This window comes from Temnothorax longispinosus, chromosome 3 (assembly GCF_030848805.1).
Source record: "Temnothorax longispinosus isolate EJ_2023e chromosome 3, Tlon_JGU_v1, whole genome shotgun sequence".
In the NCBI taxonomy this organism is placed as follows: domain Eukaryota; kingdom Metazoa; phylum Arthropoda; class Insecta; order Hymenoptera; family Formicidae; genus Temnothorax; species Temnothorax longispinosus.
The window spans coordinates 23,250,441-23,267,908 of NC_092360.1; the positions used below are offsets into that span (position 1 = coordinate 23,250,441).

The 17,468-nt window shown below is 34.7% G+C and overlaps 1 protein-coding gene and 1 long non-coding RNA gene across 3 annotated transcripts in view; one reads left to right on the forward strand and one right to left on the reverse strand.

Annotated features, from left to right (window-relative positions):
• Positions 1–4,505: 4,505 nt before the first annotated feature.
• Positions 4,506–6,983, reverse strand: LOC139810547 (uncharacterized). 2 transcript variants are annotated; one of them, XR_011731425.1, is made up of 3 exons: positions 6,870–6,983; positions 5,717–6,762; positions 4,506–5,263 (listed from the first exon to the last, which is right to left on the reverse strand). It is a non-coding gene; the product is annotated as an uncharacterized lncRNA (long non-coding RNA). The 2 variants fall into 2 exon arrangements; XR_011731426.1 differs by having other exon boundaries at positions 4,507–5,263; positions 6,550–6,762.
• The window catches only part of LOC139810542 (CUGBP Elav-like family member 1-A), a 497,386-nt gene continuing 486,793 nt past the window's right edge, over positions 6,876–17,468 (forward strand). The window contains exon 1 of the mRNA XM_071774183.1: positions 6,876–7,008. The gene's annotated coding sequence lies outside the window, so the exon portion shown is untranslated. The remainder of the gene's footprint in view (positions 7,009–17,468) is intronic.

The following is a 17,468-nucleotide window of genomic DNA, read 5'->3' on the forward strand; positions in this document are numbered from 1 at the left end:
CGAAAACGATGACCGCGTTCCGGTCGACGCAATATTTCTAACCGTGGCGAAACCACGCGAGACATATATTCTCGCTGGAAACGTTTATTAACGCTTTTTCTACTTGTTAATTTCAAGTGGCGAAATTGGTACGCTCCATTTGCACTGAATCAATGTCACCGCGCTACACCGGCGATCTTTCGGCGAATCAGCGACGTTCGATGCGATAATTCTTGCGACACTCACCGACGCACGAACAATACCGACAGTCGAAGTCAATTCATTCGCTAAACCCAGAGCGCTCTTTCATTTCAGTCCAAAACTCCTACTACGTGAAAGCGAGTTCTCTTTTGGCGAATTCCGTGAGAATAACGGTTAGAATGTGCGACAATCAGTCACCGCGATTTACGACGTGCAATAAACCTTTCGGCACGATCGCTCTTATTATAAGCGTTCTCGTTCCGACAGTTTGTACGACATATTGGAAAAAATATACCTACACACCTCAATGAAAAGTACGATTTAAAACTAATTAAAGTTTAGGAAAGACTTTGAGATAATAATTTTAACAAGACGTCATTAGCATATAATTATACAGTTTAAAATATAAGACTCTTAATTGGAATTCTGATATTACTGTTATACTCCGGAAATAATGGTATCAAGATTTTAGGTTCCTTTATATTTTTATACAAAAAACGTAATAGTTTTTGTCAGATGCATATAATTTCAAATGAATTTCTTTAATAGATAAAGAATGAATTGTATACTTGTTTATTTGACTAACAGCAATTAAATACGTGTATCTATCATGAAGAAGATTTATAAAAATCGGCTGTAACACGTTTTTATTATCTTGCATGGATGTTATATCCCTTAAACTTCTTCGACATTTTAGATACACTATGCGCGAGCTGTTGCAAAACCAGAATGCCCGCATTTCTCTCTTTTTTTCGCCCGCCTTGCGCGGCGATAACCGCAAGAGTTATCATTGTTCAACTGGCTAGCGGTCGACAAAAAGAACTCATTTTTGCGGGAGAAGGTCGCGAGATTCCATCGATTTTGTGCGGGTGCAGCTGCATTGTTTAGGTTGTTTTTATTTCTCGACTTCGGGCATGCTTGCACTATTGCGCACACTGTTCAACTTCGTAGTCGTAACGTTGCTATGCATGCAATTTAAACGGCAATTAGTAACGCGTTTCAATACATCCCGATTATTACATGAACGCTGATATTAATCACACATTATTACATAGTAATTAAATTAAATTTATATCGCATACGTAGCGAGATACCAGAGATACATGATTCATGTAATACGTTTTGGAGTTAATTAATGCCCATGTTAGTGACGCTTCCGCGAACACGTATATCTTTTATATGTTTGAGTAATGTCAAATGATTTCCTCTTTTTACATACCACGATTTTTAATTAACTGGCCACAGATACGTAGGTTTTATTAGGATTATACATGAAAAAAAGAATTTGTTCCCACTCATATTCGTTTAGAACTTATTTAATTACACAAATTAATACATGTAATTAGCTAATTACATGCTAATAGAATATTCATTACTTAATTTTAATTTTTCCTTAATATTTATTCGTAATATGTAATATTTTATTTAATTCTTTTTTTATGCATTTTTTATTGCATTTGATAAAATAATAATGTAACTTTGATGTATATATAATATTTAACATAATTAACGTGTATGTATTTAATACGGATAATTGTCATGATAAATAAAACAGAAAATATAAGAAATATAGAAAAAATATAGGAAAATATAAGTATAGAGAAAATATAAATATGAAAATATACAATACAATATAAAAAATTTTTTTTTTAATTTTATATATATATCTATTTTTTTGTTTTTAAAATTCTATTTTTAATACTATGGCTTTCCACGTTTCTACATTTATTTTTATTTTTATTGTTGGTATTTGATTGACTAAAGCATAAATGATATTTAAATTATTTTATAGCATGTTCGCAACATAATGAATAAATTTGATCTGAAACTAATAATAATGTAATAAATTCTAATTGAGTTATAATAAGTATATAAAATAATAATAAATTATTTTTCAAAGTTGTGTAAAGTTTAATAATAGAGTTATTTTATAATATTATAATATTATTGTTTATAATTACAAAATATTAGAAAAAATAAGTTTTTTCCTTTGTTTGACATTTTTTGTTTGCTCATTTATTGGTTTTTAAACTTTTCCCATTGTTTTGAGACACACGAGCTTTTCATGTAATTTAATAAGTGTTTTAATTATTATCTAAGAGGAAACCATATCTCAAGTATTGAGAGAATGAACAGTTTAATATAATGAGAAGTTAATTAAATTTATAAAAAAAATTTTATTTTATAAATCTCTTGCTTTAAATAACTGTGTTTTTATATAACTGTGTATTTATATATAACTGTGAAATTTTTTATTAAAATTGAATTTTTATAAAACCCTTTTTTTAAGTAAATGTAAAGTGTCAATTTATACATTTTAGAAGTAATTATTGTTTGATAAAAAAAATGTTATAATTTAATGAAATGTCCTGTGTGCACTATAAGCATGTATGTAATTTAAGTAGGTATATATTTAATTTAACAATTCTTAAATGGGTAAGGTTTTGCTTATCTTCAAGAATCGCACAAGCGAAGATTTTGTTTCCCCATGATTAACAACGTATATCTCAGAGATTCTCCTCAATAGAGCGACGGTATGTTTAATCCGGGTTAATTTCTCCTTGCGAATTAACTCCGAGCAATTGTATCGCAAATGAGAGGTATAAAGATCTTTTTCCGTGTGAGTTTGACAAGGTAAGACGATTCGACGATATTCGCCTGTCCTTAACCTTTAAGAGGGCTTGTAAGATTTCGCGTTTGAACATTACGATACGCCGCAAATGTCTCTGATATTCTTCCGCGATCTACTTACGCGCTCGAGGAAGGACGAACAAGAAATTAAATCCGTTCCTGGCGGCAAGTGGAATCCGACCGTCGGAACGGCGCGTTTTATCGCATTTCCGAAAATTTATTGCTACCAGAATAGCTCCAATGAATATCTCTGTCGATTGTATCGCTTCTGGAAAATCGGCAATTGTTATTACTGGCACGCCGCACATTGTCAAACGTTCGTATTATAGTAAGACACTTTTGGCACAATATGTGCGTTTCGCGGCTTTTATTACGTCCTTGTACTGCTTAAAATGTAGCATTGGAGAACAGAAATGTTTTATTTAATCATGCTTTTATTTAGTGAATTTTGTTAATTAACGACTTTTAATTAAAAATAAAGAGATATAAAAAATTACAATTTTGTAACTTGCCAGTGATGATTAACGAATATATTTCAATTGTATCGACTACAATTTAGTATAAAATCACAATGTTTCAGCCCTTGATTTGAACTCTTTTCAAGTGTAAACTAAATCACCTGTAAGAATTGTCGTTTATGATCTTTCTGGAATAATTTCATACATTACGGATGTCTTGTGATTTCAATGACGATTCTTACAGATGATTTAGTTTACACTTGAAAAGGGCCTAAACCAAGGGCTGAAACGTTGTGATTTTATACTAAACTGTGGCCTGCAGTTAAGTCGATACAATTGAAATATATTTGATAAAAAATTACGTTTATAAATATATAATTAAAATTAAAATGTTGAAATTTAAATTAAAATTAATGCTTAATTTTACTCATTGTCAGTATTTAAAGCATTACAATAATTTTCAGCATCAGAATAATATTTGGTTGTTGAAAAAATAAAACAATTTAGTTTTTTAAAGTAAAGAGAATTAAAATTAGATATTGTGTGAAAGATTAAAAAATATAATGTATATATGACATAGCTGAATTTAATAGCTATTTTCAACGATCTTCTATGTACCTTTTAATTATACGGTTACTGTTTAGTGGGATAGTAATCTTCCTCATATTATACCTAACCACTATATATATCCTGGTATCAACCGAATGACACTCTTAACGTAATTAGCAGTAAGTTCCCCCCCTTCGCAAATATTATTCTTCTCTATGGAGGTCACATAAACTTAAGAAAAATTCATTGCCGCGAATGGCAAAAACTTGTTTGCAAGAAATCTCCTTATCTCTAACGAAGTACCTCTGGGAAAACTTAGCCTGCTAGCAGTATTTTGAATTTAGTTCCTCCGAGAGATGCGGAAATTAAAATTAATAGGGACCACCCTCATTGGTAACCTGAGAAATAATACGTGAGAATACAGAAAAATTTTAACACTGTCTCTGGATATATTTCACACATTTCAATTATAACATAAGAAAACAGTTTCACAAAGAACAGAAAACATTTTAGGTACATTTTTACAGAGCAATTTAGATTTGATAACTAGGATTAATAACTATATTAGTAAAAATAGTAAAATTAAGGAATAATGAAATATGCTCTCGTTTCAGTCAAAATTTCTATTTTACTTGATTCTATCGATTACATGTATATTTTAGAGTATATTATAGATTATAAATTTATATATGAATAAAAGAAAATGCTACCATTATAAAAAATAATGTTTTATATCTTAACTTTAGATAAAAAATATATGGAACAGAAGAATGTGCTCTATCTGAAATTAAGTATTTTCTTCCAAAATCTTCTTCATAATATAAATTAAAAAGTTCTGTTTACATCTCTATATAAAAAAACATCTTAAATAAAAGTTTAAATAGAAAATAAGAAACAGGAAGAAAGTCAAAAGCCATGCATTTGCTTTCCTTGGACACATATGACTAAACATACACATATGACTAAAACAGCACAGTTTTAATTGTCTCATAATAAAGTAGCCGCAACGCGGTTAGCGGTTGGTAACGAATCTCGCCAAGTTCGTATAAGACATAGGGTGGCTGGTCGAGCAGATAAAAGTAGTCCCGTTAATAGCACGAGACAATGTAACGCGGAAGGATAATACCAATTAGGCGGCAGGACCAGCCAGTCGGCAGCGGCTGGCAGGATAAGGTTATTTATTTGACGGGTTAATTTATTCCGGATAAAAAGAGCTCAGCCCCGACGAAGTCTCTCTGCCGGATGTACGGCCTTAAATTAAAATCCCTCCTCCAATACGTTCCTCCTGATGCAAGAAACATTGCTCTCGCTATCTTGTGCCCGCTATGTTTCACGAGTGCGCCACTCTAAGCCACGCTCGTGTATGACGTACAATCCGCCTTGCTTCAGCTGCTGTCGATGGATTAATTTGAATATCCGGAGTCTTCCGAGCACATTTGCGACTTCTGCAAAGAAAACGAATAATGGCTGACAATATGAATAAATGCAATATTCTTGCTATGTGCTAGGAAATACGGAATATTATTTATTCTTTGCGAAATTAAATGCAAAGTAGTCATCTCTTATGTTTTTTTATATCTCTCGCGTATCGCGTTTTCTTTATTATTAAAGCCAATAAAGTAGCATTGTACTAAGTAGATCTACTAAGTAATCAGAATATTCACATTGTTGTGAGTGTATTAACATTTCATGTATATAACTTTTTGTTATATACATATATAAAACTATACATAATTGGATTATTGTTAGGTGAATTAGATATGTGGCGCAAAATTGAAATACGATAGTGTACGACAAATTATGCGTCAGTTTTAATAACAATCAAATATACCTATCGCGTGAAGAAAGACTTGCAATGTCTTGTATATATAATTTGTACAATTCGGGAATAAACTTACTATAATACGAATCACCTCATTGGAATTTTAAACCGATCATTAGCATAGTCCGAGCATTGGCAAAGCCATATCGTTCAGCGTGGCGGTAATGACGTACAGACAAGTAAGCGTCGTCTGTGATTATTGCCCTTCTCTCTCGATTTTTCTTATCATTCTTTTGCATTCATACAGTACGTCATTAATACAAACCGATAACGAAGTTAAAAAACGTTAAACCGCCGCTTTCCTCGATGGTAGAGCTACGCGAAGAAGGAGAGAGAGACGAAACGAACAGAAGGAAAAAGATGTACGTATATATATCGGACGTATTGCGAGACCATAGTGGAGGAAGAGAAGCACAGAAAGGGGGGATAAACTTGCATCACACGCGTAGAAACGGAGACATGTATACGGTCGTGGCGCGATAACGTCGCGAAGCTCGCCTTAGTGCGGGCAATACAAACAGCCTATGTCCACCTTGTCCGCTTCTGGAGCATTTCCCTTGTTCGTCCGCGTCGATGTTCCATCGTCCGTTTGCCTTTCCGTTTTTTTTCCCCCGTTAGATTTCCTGCGGCCTATTTCCGGTGCCGTCACGAGATAATCGCGATGTGCAGCGGTACGTGAGTGTGCATGTGGGAATTTGTGCGCGCAAATGTGCATGTGCAAGTGTACGTGCGACGGACGTGCATCGTCGACATGAAAGCTCGTTCTCGTGGAGTTTTCAGCGGCGATTACGTGCCCGGTAATTTTGTCGCAAGCTCGACGAGATCCGACCATGAATCGTGTCGCCGGCGAAAGCCGTCGATAAGCTCGATGTCGGTGTTGGTGTCGTATCATGCGTGCTGTTAACGAACCCGAAGGGCCGGTAGGTACGTCCTGATGAATGCACGGCCAATTGATCTCGGGACGACATAATGCTGCATTAGTGCCACGTCGAGCTAGTAACATGCTCCCGAGTTTTTTGCCTAGTTGCGGCTTATCGCGCGTTACGTGGGTGATTTCGAACAATCGGTCGACGCAGGAATCGTTTCGAGTGTTTCACCGAGTAGTCTTCAAGTAGCCTTCGTCTGTAATTTGCGCTATTTTTAACAGAGAGTTCTGTATGTGGGCGCAGGCACACGCGATATTTCCGTGTGTGATTCAAATGTCAGCGTAGATATGGCCGCGACGTCACCTGTTGCTGACAATTAACGAATCGCCTCGTGCTCCGATGACGGCTTTATGAAAAGCAAACCAGATCCTTGGACACGAGCGATGCAACATATGCATCGAACCTACTTGTTGTCCCGACTTGCGTTTTTGTTGTCGCATTGGTGAGTTGTCATGGAAACTTGAGTTTGACAAGTAAACGATCTAACCGAGAAACAATCGGAATTGAAAGTCTTGCGATAACTGATTATTATTTATTTTTTGAGCATTTCTGATAATCGCTCCTAGATACATTACTTAGCCGTAAGGATAAAAATAAATCTGAACGATCAGAAAATTTAATTGTTTCCTTTTGTTTCCACAGTAGCCATATGGCTACGTATTATGAATTGTGAAATAAGATATTACTGCAATCTATATATTTTCATATCTGTGGATATACTTATACTAGTTTCTTATAGTCTTATGTAGGTGGCTGTAAAGACTTAACATTTTTCAATAAAAAATTATTATATATATTACAGTTGCAATAAAAATAATACGTAAAAAACTTTTTAAATGTTTTAAAAATATTTTTATAAATCGTTTATTTGTCATCCAATATGTATAAAAATGCAAATAAATATTTTTTTTTTGATAGCTGTTAACATACGTAAATAAATAAGCAAAGAAAAAATACTCCCAATATTCGTCCATCTCGCTATATTGATACTTTAGGTTTCAAAGTGCAGTTGATGTGATAGTGACAAATGAGTAAATGGCTTGCAGTAAATGGCTTTGCACACAAGCAGTCCGAATGCAAATTGTTATCTAATCTTTGGTATTACTACGCAATTCTATACTCATACGACTCATGCCGTCGCAGTTCTTATCATGAAGACTTATTTTAGTTTTTCATATTTGTAAACATTCTGCAACATATGATTTATTGCTTCAAAATTCGTAAATATATTTATTGAAATAATATTTTTTTTTACTATAATATGCAATTGCGATGTTTCTAATAAAGATAACAGTATCATTTGATATCTAAGAGATTGATTCATTAAATATAGTTTCCATATTTCGTGAGGTTATCGTTACACTGTTTGAGTCTCTCGATTTTTTATATGTTGAAGTCTTCTTTCACTGTAGTGCAATAAAGTTTATCTCTTAATTGGTGCAACATTGTTAGATTACCATTTCAGAGTTTCTAAGATTTAACAGTTATTATAAAATCAGTTTAACAGGCGTAACGGTGTGAACGGATTAATAAATTTTTGTCTCAGTTACATTCTTTTTTTGTAAGGACCGCTCTCGCTAATTTTCTGACGAATACTGTTGGGCTGCGTTTGGATCGTTCGGATTCCCCACGCAAGTGCTAAAAATCCTATAGCATATGTTACGTGCAATATAGATTTTCAGCATTGGGGTGAGGAATCCGAACGCACCATTGCCCTAAAAGCATAGCGGTTATATGAGCGATTCGGATTGTTTTTCTTCTTTCTCTCCTCTCTTTCTTTTTTCTTTCTCTCTCTATTTCTCTCTGTCTCTCTCTCTCTCTCTAATCTCTATATATATTTTCCTCGATCGGATGCTCGCTTTTCCTCCGTCTCGTTCCTATCGAAGTTGTCCGATCGATAACTTTGACCAGCGTCTCGAAGTGACGAGTTTGAAATTGATTCACATTGGCAACCAAGGTGTCGGTGGTAGTTTCAAGGAAATGCAAATACGCCCTTGAACTCCGCATCAATAGAGGCCGGGCTTAGGCCACGTAAGCCTCGTTAGAATGGATGCCAGACGGACTTATAGTCTGGCTTACAATTACCCGACGTTTATGGGTCAAATACATGCCGTTTTATGTTATTATCTTTTGCCTACTGATCTCAATGTTGACGCTAAGTCGGTTAAAACTTCCTTTTAAGTTGGAAGCAAGTCCGTGATCGACGATGAAAAGGTTACGCTACGAAAGTTCGAAGGTAAAGACGGCCGTTCCCGAACTTCGAACTCGATCGAAAGTATATTCGACGTCGATATGGCTTCAGAATTTATTCGCACGTTAGAGACTTGCATCGGATTACAAACGTGTCGCAGATATGATCGATGCATCTCTGACGGCTATAAAGCATTCGACATTATTATCGAGCGTGCGCCAGATTTCATTGTAATGACACACGCGAGCGCTATCTTTTTCAATGTCGGCAATGGAAATCGGTTGACGATGACGACCGGAGAATATCGTCGCTGTCGGATAGATACTAGATACGGCAGAGCGCGTCAGTAAAACGATCGATCGACGTTTATAGCCCGAATACACGTCGTTTCTCGTTATTAGTTATGACAGGCGATCTCGATGCCGGGCGAGTTTGCACATAATTCTGCATCATACGTCGCACGCGGGTCGAATTTATCGGATGTAACGAACCTTCCGTCAACGGCACCGAACACACGGCGAGAACGGCGCAAGCCCCACGCGGAAAAAGGCTCTCCGCGTTTACTGCCCACCTAAAACCGGAGTGGTAAACCGGACGATAGCCAAGTAGGACACGTTTTATTTCGCCCCGGAGTAGTTTTCTTTGTAGCTGCAAATGTAAATGGAAGCAGATGGCAAGAGTGTCTCTTGCGCGTTAATAAGAAACGACCGCGGTGGCCTTAAGTATCTACCGCGTGACATGGCAAAAATGGCGGCACGTGTGTGCGTAAGTTGTAAATTTAAAGTGGAAACAAGTTTAAGAGTTTGTTTTATAAACTTATGTTAATTTGTACCGTAGTTCAATTGATTTCTGATATCTTTTTAGAACTAGCGATACAAAAAGTACGAAAATTAGTAAATAATAGTGAATGTGTGATAAAATTGATAAAATCAAGTTCAAAAGTTTACTTAAAGTCTCTTTATTAAAATTACATAATTAATGTATTAAATGCTGGATGATTGTTATAAAGAAAAATTTCCATCTAAAAAAATATGATAAACACAGCAATACCAATCTATAATATTCTACTTATTACTTCTATTTTCTATTTGTCAATTTTTTAGTCTGCCTCTTAACATTAGAACTACTGACGATTAACATATATACTTGTTTCTATAATTTATATTATACCTCGTATTATACATATTCTTGAAAAAAAGAGATTTGAGAGGAAGTAAATTAATCAATTTAATCATATTTACATAAGCAGCTAAAATCACGGGAAATCTAAAAAAAATATAGTGATATAAATTTAATTCTTAATTAAAAATTACAAGCCAGTCAGTTTTGACCGCTTTGACAGTTCTAGCGTTAAATTCAGACATTTACATTCGCATTTATTCCTGAAATCGTACATTAATAGTGTGTTTCATCACCGGAAGGACACGTTAGAACACCTCGTTTCTACTAACTAGTGAGACTTAGGACGAATACACACTATAAATCTAAAGTAACTATAAAGCCTCACGCTCCGCCACTGAGGGAGAGTTAAGTGAAGCCGTAAACCCATGAGCCCATGAATCCGTAATTCCATGGTCAGAGTTTATGGTTAGCTCCCACCATATTTACGGCTATCTCTTAAGTATATTTGTGCAGATTAGAGGCACATAGTTGCCTTCATAAAGTACGTACGATTAACTACGCTTGGAGACTGATTCGTCCTAAAACTGACATTTGCTAGAGAACATCGACAGTCTACGTTATTCATATTATGCTGGATAAATGGAATCTTATATACAAATTTATTCAGAAGAGACCCAAAGAGAAGTGAAATCAACTCACCAAAACCAGTCTAAAGACCATGAGATTAACAAATTGAAGATATAGTAAAGATTTCGATAAGCAAGATAATTCCTAAGCAGTGGATTGATACAATTGAGACAATGATTATACAATTAAAAAACAAAAGTGGTTTTAAATGATACTTGATTCGTTTGACTGATATACGTTTGTTAATCAAGCATTCTAATTGGAAGTTAATTTTGGTTTGCTTATACGATACTATTTTATTGTCTCGTTTTCATTTGGCACAAATGCAGCAATATACATCTCTGGCCCTGATTTCGCAGATATCGTTGTTCTGAAGATCAGTTGCATATGCGTTTAATAATTATGGCGCTTGGCACTGGCCACTGGTATCCACCGTGCGGGAAGTTTAAAGCAACGACCGGCCGATAACGTTCTGTCGGAACTATGTAATCTTATTTGAAGCCCGGCGCTCTAATTACCGCGGTTGCTACCTATGCCACGAAAATATGATTCGCCTACCATCTCGTGTTTCCATCTCCACGCCGCTTGTATACACCCGTCTAACTATTACTCTAATTATTTTTATCTACATCTATGTATTTCAAAGATCTTCTCGCCGAAATTTCTCGAGTCTAATAACAAGTTTCCAAATTAGAAATTCTATTTAGTACAAATTTTTTTTTATGCTGTATTAATTACATACAACAGATTAGTGATTATATTTTAATACAGTAATTATTATTAATTAAATAATATTATTACTTTTGATAGTTTTATAAAATAATAGATTTTATTTTTAAAAATAACATTATAAATTAGTAGTTTGTTAGGATTACTGATTTTGCAGTTGCAATAATATAACATTACTATCGTAATTGCTTATGTAAACCTTTTATTGTTATTTTATGTTATTAATTTACTTTATATTACAAATGTAGTAATATCTATCTAAAATAATTATATCTGTTTTACTCATATTTTATTTTACTTTGGTCCTTAATATATTTGAATTTTTATATAAAGACAAGCTTTTACGATATTAAAAGGTGCTTGCATGTATATTCCTGCTCATAAAATAAACTAAGTTTGAACTAAAACAAAACTTTGAAACTTTCAAGCTTTCGAGAGAACAATATACACTGTATAGAGAAATATAGACAATATAGAAATTCAGACGTTGCCTTACCAACAGCTATTTTCATTCACATTATGTTGCTAAGTTGCGCGCGTTTATTTGCCACGTGCCTTGCTAATTTCAATAAAATAATACGTTCAATGAAGCAGTAGACATAGCGTAAATACATACGTTCATTGCATTGTGTATTATAATGTGGACACTCGTGTGAATTATTCATATAACAAACTTTATTTATATGCGCAGCAAAAAATCCACAAATGCATTCATCAAACTACGAATTCGACAAAACTGAGAAATGACTATAAATGGAGGAGAAAACGTCTTACCGTTGCTGTGTTTTAATATACAGTTCATATTAACATTTTCTGTAAACAAGGCCGGTATGCAAAGCTTGTTTAGTCATGCGAATTGGTACACGCCGCGTTATTTACTCGGGAGCAAGCATAGTATAATTATCGCAGTAATGTAATGCGTTCGGGTAATGGCTCGCGCGATTTAATAGAATTACTATTATAACTTGGCGAGCTAGGTCCGTTACCCCTTCTATCAAGGAACGGGGACGAAATAGCAAACCTCGAATAATTCGCGGGTACGCACTCAGCCGCGCGATATTGCTGCATTTCGACGAGATGCGACGTTCGCCGTACACATTGCAAGTCCGTAAATAACTTTCGGTTTGAGTGATGCGGGTGATATGTCGTGTTGCTTCGACGATTATCTTCCGGAATGCGGTAAGTCAAAGCGTGACGAACGTTATGAGAGCCGGAGACAAACGAGATGCTTGCTTATTCTTGGACGCGCTCCAAATCTTTGTTCGCGCGAATGTTTCAATTATTTTTGACTGTTGTCGCTATATCTATTTTGATAACGGCACAGATACAATTAACGTGCGATTCTGTAATAACTAACTTTCTTCCTCCGCCGATCAGAATAGGTATATAAATTAATAATAGCGACGTTATTACGCCGAAAATCAAATATAGGTGGGAATATATGTTAGCTCGTAACATGTATATATATATATATATATATATATATATATATATATATATATGTCGTTGTATAGTTAATATATGGGTGCGTAGGTGTAGTAGCTAACATATGCTTCCATCTATAATATTTGAATGTCAACGTAATAACGTCACTATTATTAATTTACATACTTCATGATATATACAACGAGAAATTAATTGAAGAAAACTGATGAGAAAAATGATATATGTTTTCCAAGTGTCTGTTCCTATAAATTGTGTTTTATTACGTACGCGGCTCACTAATATAATATCTTTATCCTACTACACATATGTTATATTATGTTATTTTATATTATAAGTCTCTAAAAGGCCAAGAGATATAAGAAAAACAACAAGATAAAATAATTATTTCTATTTTTTAATTACCGTTTATTTCAATACATTGTTTAGAATGATAAATTAATTTTTCTATATCACTAAAAAAATTTCTGAATTTTTGTCTTATGACTTAACACTGCAAAGATCACGTCTTCGTCATTAATAAATTCTTTCCATATAAATCAGACTTCAATTTAAAAAATAGAAAATAATTAAAAGAGGAGGTTAAGAGTTGTAGAGCAAATAATGAAAAAGTGATCAGTGTTAAACCATTTTAAGAATAAAATTTCAGAATATAGAAAAAGTAATTTATTGTTCAAAGAAATGTATTATAAAAGAAAGAGTACTACATTAAAAATGAATTATATTAAAAATTATATTAAAATTATAGGGTAATTATGAAAATAGTTGCTTTATTTTATTACTTTTTTAATATCTTCAAGCTAAAAACTTTTATAGACTTCTTATATTATAATAAATTAGAATATATTTTAAGATGTCGAGACAATGTCTTTTAGGATCTATTCTTAATTGTTTAAGATATCAAAATGCATTAGTTTAAACGTAATTAATGCATTTTAATATTTTATTGAAGCTTGTCAAATCTGACATTTATTGTCCCATCGCCTAACGCGCGATACGTACCATCCGTTTCCAAGTAATCTTTCAGACCGAGAAGGATGTCAGTCCTCCTTATTTCCGCGCACTCGATTCTGTGGATCGATGAACGTGGAAATGGTATGGCAGGGAGGTGTGCGGAGGTAGAGGGAGTTTCAATACGAGGATAGAAAATGGGCGCGTAATTAATTCAGTGGATACGAATCGATTCCGGCCGGTTCACTATACTCGGGGAATCGTCAAGACATGTAGGGGTTTCCGTGTCGCGGCGTTACATCGTGGAATTTCGTATCGTACCGGAAACTCCTTTTTCTAATTGCGGGAGACAATTTAATCGACCGAACCTCGTAACTTATGAATGACGTTCCTGCCGTCTGCTCCGTCTTACGGATGAAAGCCTACGGAAAATACGAGCCAATATATATATAATACGTAGAATTCTTAGCAGCGAGCAATCGCTTGTGCAGTTTTAAACACATAATTGGCTTTAGCAATTAAATACCATTCCATGTACTGGATCGGCCATCAGATACATTTTACGAAAGGTCAGCTCGCTTGGTCAAGCTGTCTTTGATATATTTTCTTTGTAACGTGATAACAGCATAGAAAAAAAGTATACGTTTTGTGAGAAACTCTAATCGTTCTTTTGGCGATGTTGCATTTGTTACAACTGTGATTAAAGATCAGTGTTAGCATTTTTACTTAATTGACCTCTCACGTGATTAATTTAATCATGAATAAATAAATATTAAAATTACATAGTTGCATTTAGTTATCTAACTAATTTAGCTTTTGCATTGTCCAAAACTACATTAAACATATTTACAAACATTTCATCTTGTATATTAATAAAATAATAAGTGTTACAGTAAAATAGTTAATAAAATAAATATAATTCAGATACTTATATAATAAAATTATATAATACATATTTAATATTTATTTAAGATGAAAAGGTTTATTACCGAGTTATTATATTTGCGTTTGTGTTATTTCTTCGTTATATAAAAATTGGAAATTTTATTGATTTTACAGAAAAGCCATCGTAGTTGAGATGGTAAATGAACACGGTTCAATCGATTGCGCAAGATACGATTGTGTACGCCTAATCCGGATATAAATACGAGATTATTCCAGTGATTAGCGTTTGGGTGTTAGTAACGCCAGGTGATTCGCTATGTATAGCAGCGCGCTCAACTTGCGTACATAATTAATGTCGCTCGAGCGCGAATACGTTCTCGTTCGCGCAGCATGATCAACTTGTTCATATCTGAGAATAATTTTGGTGCACTCCAAGGAGTAATGGACGAGACTGTGCTCCTACTTGACCTTATCAGGTCAAATTGCGACGGGTCAAATTTACTTGATGTACATTCTAGATTTTGTTGAACAAAAGCTTCTATAGTACTCTGCGTTGTGTATCATAAAATTATTAGGAAACACAGAAGGAATTGTCCAAAATTATCTCTAATTCTAATAGAATTACACTACTTATTCCAAGAAGTAATTTTAAATTAAAATAATAGGAATGCGGATTATACACGCGATTATACAATTGAATGCATTAACCAACGTTTGCATTCCGCGATTAAATTTCTCTGTAATATTCAAGAAACGTATTTCTCCGTTTACACACACTTAATAATATAGCTCAACCATTTTATTTTATCGAAGAGCGGAAAAAATCAGCGAATTTCCTCATGAGATCTCTTTACGAACGTAAGCGCATTGGGCAGCATTAGTGCAGCATCCAATTATATAAAATGTAAATTATGTAGTATACAAATGTTGCAAGTTCACCTTCCTATTCAATGACGGATTTATTTGAAGTACATTTCTTTTTGATAAATATTTCTAGAGAGACCGTTAAGTGCAATAATTTCTTAATTTTCGATACAAAACATTAGATTCAAATTTAATGTAGAATTTATTGTAATTATAATCAATTAATAAATCAATTTTGGTGATTATAACAACAGGTAATATTTGACGATAGCTACATATCACGGTGGCCCCAAACGCTTTAATTCACATGGCCAAATTGGCCGATAAGGCCGGCCTATTCGCGGAGTATACGATAAAGAAGTAGATTAACGATCCCGTTTCTTTATACGATGCCGGAGAGTTTTAGATGATTACAGGAAGCCCAGAACGTTGGGTAACGCCAAGGTTCAGCGATATCGTGAGTCACAGTAACGATAACTGCACGGATGCCTCGCCGCGCCGTGCCGCGGCGCGGCACGACGAGAGCGCAGTATTGAATTGCAATCTTTAGAAATGGCGTCTCGATGCATCGCATCGGTGCGCGCCGCTGTAACAAGATTAGCGAGTTTCAAGCAGCCGAGCGCTACCATATTCTCTTTTCGGCGCGATCCCTTCCGTGTAAATCCCGGATCAAAATCAAATCGAGCGTTTTACATTGTTCGCCATTCTATAAGAGCACTTGCCGCGCATGCCGCCCCGCGATCGCTTTACCATCCGCGATTTGAAAATCGGAATCGGATCAGATGTGAACAAGCATTTTGCATTCCAATTTATCAAAGTATCTCGTGACATCTCGCATTTTTTTGTTACCTGTTCGTGAACTTGAAAGTCACTGACGTATGAAACGCAGAACTTTTATATAATGCATAATGTCGCATTCTTTGAAATCTTTTTAGAATACCTGAGAATATATATAATAAAATATATATTTTCTACATATTATCTTTTATTTTAGCAATAAGAATGTAAATGTGTCATACTGCATTAGTTTCATTCGCGAATTGAAAAATTTTCAATAGATATTCTTGCTTTTATTAGATCAGATCTCTAATCATTCTTCGATCAGATCGGATTCTCTATCATCAATATGAAAGTATATACCTATATAAGGAATTGGATTGAAATTGCACAATTCTTCAATTTATGGTAAAGTAATTCCTGAGCTGACAAAAAATTGGCGGAAAGAGGTCGCGGTATTAATATTCCTGGAAAAATGCGATTGGTACGATTTAATCTCGACGAGAAACTAGAACGAAGACTATATCGATCTTATGGAATCGATGCGCATACGTTATGCATTGACGTTGACACGCCGTGTCAATCCATTTGGTAAGCATTTTGATATGTCACGATAGGTTGTTATTGATTATTAAGCTCTCTGACCATATGTTCTCTATTTGTTATGTACTCCATATTTTTATATTTTTATGTAACTAACATTTGAACTGTGATATGTGGAAGCTATCATAAAAGAGAAAGAAACGATACGGCAATAATAACATTCTTACGGTAGTAATGATATTAAATGTATCAATAATAATCAGTGATTAGTAATAAAAGTAGGAAAAGCTTTAACATTAAACGATAATCATACTGTTCGTTAATAGGAAACATACGTGACGAAGGTTAATCCGCACAAGAGTAATGAGAAATTGTTTAATGATTTGTTACCCATGTAAATCGTGCCCTGCATGGTAATTCAGAATGCGATCGCGAACGTAACACGATGTCCACGAATGCGCACAACACGTACAACTCCGTAGGCTCGCTTTGTAATTAGTTTAGACAGAGGTGTTGCGGTCGCGGAGATCGCGTGACGCGTTGCTTGTACGTTTTAATTGCTAGGGTGGTTCCAGCATTTAGGCAAGTCTTGATAAGTAGGCGGGTCGAAAGGGCGGACGCGATAACGAACGGCAGGGGTCCGTTCGGGGTGAGACACTCTCGCTTCAGATATTCCAGCAAGTATTGATGCACATCAGACGCGTCGAAGACGCTCATCATCAATGGGCACGTTCAGCAGAACAAATCGCTTAGTATAAGTAATCGAACGT